The following is a 3,065-nucleotide window of genomic DNA, read 5'->3' on the forward strand; positions in this document are numbered from 1 at the left end:
AGGAATCTTGAGCCTTTTGCAGGTATTAGACAGCCACCACCAGATGGCATTGTCCACTTTGTTCGATACTGTCGGGGGTTCGGGAGCATACTCACAGGTGGCGCTGACATCGCTACTCCATACTACGACAATTTAGTCGGGTTCGTAACAGCTGGACACTCATCACCCATAAGTGGGTGATACTCATCACTGAGTATCTCGGTGGGCTGGATACTCATCACCCATACAGCTGGCCTGTATTCCAGCAGGCGATGACGTCACTCTGGATACACTGCACTTCTTGTATGTCATTGGCTGGCTGGCGATCATTGCCCTCTACTTGGTGGCTCACCTCACTCCTAGCCTCAACCTGTCCTCAGACTAAGTCCATTCCATGCAGTGATTGACCTCAAACACGCATTCATCAATTTTAATATGCTGTTCATTCAAAATAGAAATGTTCTCAAATATAAATTAATATTATTCTATATTAGCATTGGTCAGGTTAGGTATTTAGATTCTGTTGACGATTATTTGTAGTACGTGGGTGAAGCATTTACAGCGTTGTGGTTCGAACTAAAGTCATCAGCGAATCACTTGTTCGAGAAGTGTATGAACTTCATCAGTTGTGAGTAGTGTGTAAATCTTTTTTTATTCATAAACAAGGAGTTTGGCGGGGTGTATGGAATGGACTTTTGCCTTTGTTTACGAGGACAGGCTGCCTAGCCTCGATAATGGACTTCTCAATGACGTCACAGCTCTTCCATAATTCCAGGCCATTGAAACCAATTACTGTGATAGTGGAGCTTACATTGCATGTAGCATGTGCATCAATAAATTTATTTAGAATAGGTGATATAAATTTGGCTTTGGTGCTGTATATCACACATGATGCCAGCGAGGCTTTGGTCCTTTGGCTTGTGGTCACAGCCAGTCATGCTAACACATGCACTCGGAAATCACAATGTGATATTTATGAGAAATTTCTTGAAGCAGAACTTGAATTGAAGCAGCGTCCTGAGTAACCCCTGACGCGGGTATTAATCCATTGAACATGATGTGGCCCATGGTTTAAAGCACACGTCTGGGGGTAATCCAGACCAATGGTTCAATCCACGTGCTATTCCAAAATTCCCAACTTTAATTCCCAACTCTGATGTGGGTCTGACGGCCCACATCAGAATGATCTTCCTTGATGCAAGTTCTCATGCTTAAGTCAGGTCCAATGATCCACTACAACCTTGAATTTAAGAAATCGGTGAGACTTGAGGAAATACAGTAAATGTTACTCTAAAAGGCAAGTGGTGGAAATACTGTGGCACTCTCATACCTAACGACGCTGTGTAGCTAACGTATTATTGATGGCGGTGACAGATCCTGGAGTCATTATCTTTCAATTGCACTCCTGATCGAATTCCTTCAAGGAAAAAATCTGTCAATTGATTCTACTTAAATTCATTTTTTATATGGACGATTTTTCATGACCAACAGGTCCCCATATTGAGGCATCCTTTATACACCTGAAGTGATGAGTACATACTGACACATGACTATCATGGCCAGAGGTTGTGCATTTTAGTGCATTTGATATACACTTCAGGGCGTGTGGAGCGGTGATGTACGCTTCAGGACGTGTGGAGCGGTGATATACGCTTCAGGACGTGTGGAGCGGTGATGTACGCTTCAGGACGTGTGGAGTGGTGATGTACGCTTCAGGACGTGTGGAGCGGTGATGTACGCTTCAGGACGTGTGGAGCGGTGATGTACGCTTCAGGACGTGTGGAGTGGTGATGTACGCTTCAGGACGTGTGGAGCGGTGATGTACGCTCCAGGACGTGTGGAGCGGTGATGTACGCTTCAGGACGTGTGGAGCGGTGATGTACGCTTCAGGACGTGTGGAGTGGTGATGTACGCTTCAGGACGTGTGGAGCGGTGATGTACGCTCCAGGACGTGTGGAGCGGTGATGTACGCTCCAGGTCGTGTGGAGTGGTGATGTACGCTTCAGGACGTGTGGAGCGGTGATGTACGCTCCAGGACGTGTGGAGCGGTGATGTACGCTTCAGGGCGTGTGGAGCGGTCATAGGGAAAATTGCTCTAGCATACCAGCCTTCCAACTTTACATTACCAAAACACTCGGCAGAAGGTAATATTCCTGTAAAGGTTCCCTCAAAGAGCCCTCCATCATTTGACATGAAATTTTTGTACAAGTTCATAGCTGACGTTTCTCAAATACTTATCAACATCATTCCTTTCATTTAACTATAAGTACTTCAATATTTTAGAGCTCTTATCACATCAGCGCTTCCATCTACCATTTATGACAACTTCAGCATTATCGTAATATTATATTCCAGGTGTGAGAGCGTAAGATAATGTGACACCCACCTGCATGGTCCTTAGTGTTGACATCTGCTCCACCTGCAATCAGCTGTTTCACAAGCTTCAGGTTACCCGCTCTGGCTGCAAGTATGATTTCCGGCTCATCTGAAGGAAACATTATAGTGGATGTTAGATGCAATATTTATAACAGTAATTAGAACTATTAGAGTATGTAGTATTAAGCAAATTACGTGAGCACTATCCTTATATAAGACCGTTATTATTCCATATTGTTTAAAATTTTGTTATACACAACTTCAATGTCATGTGAGAACTTTAGCTCTCCTTTCGTGTTGTAGCAGCCATTCACTGTTCAATAACATTAAGAATATAATGGGCAATTAACCATTTTTATTATTTGCAGTCAACTATTATTTATTAATGTCATCATTATATAATGTAATCTAAAATTATATAATGTAATCTAAGATATTGCCTCATGTTCTTTTTTATCGAACAATATATTTTTTTCCCATTATTTCACAAAACACGTAAATACGTGTAGGTAATTACGCCTCAGAAAGAATATTTTCTTGCCTTAAATACCCTCAAGATCATGAGACCTTGATCTATAAACGCTATAGAAAACCGGGCAAGTAGACAATTAGTTACTTCACATGATAACTTTAGCTGAATATCACAGTACAGTCTGGGATCAAAAGTGATACAATGAAAGAGAGGAACATTTGCCTTGGCAACGGACTCT

At 42.4% G+C, this 3,065-nt stretch overlaps 1 long non-coding RNA gene across 1 annotated transcript; it reads left to right on the forward strand.

Moving 5' to 3' along the window:
- The first annotated feature begins 533 nt into the window (after positions 1-533).
- Positions 534-2,794, forward strand: LOC138366885 (uncharacterized). Its single transcript, XR_011229223.1, has 2 exons — positions 534-2,123; positions 2,335-2,794. It is a non-coding gene; the product is annotated as an uncharacterized lncRNA (long non-coding RNA).
- Positions 2,795-3,065: the final 271 nt, after the last annotated feature.

The sequence above is a fragment of the Procambarus clarkii genome, chromosome 20 (assembly GCF_040958095.1).
Source record: "Procambarus clarkii isolate CNS0578487 chromosome 20, FALCON_Pclarkii_2.0, whole genome shotgun sequence".
NCBI lineage: Eukaryota > Metazoa > Arthropoda > Malacostraca > Decapoda > Cambaridae > Procambarus > Procambarus clarkii.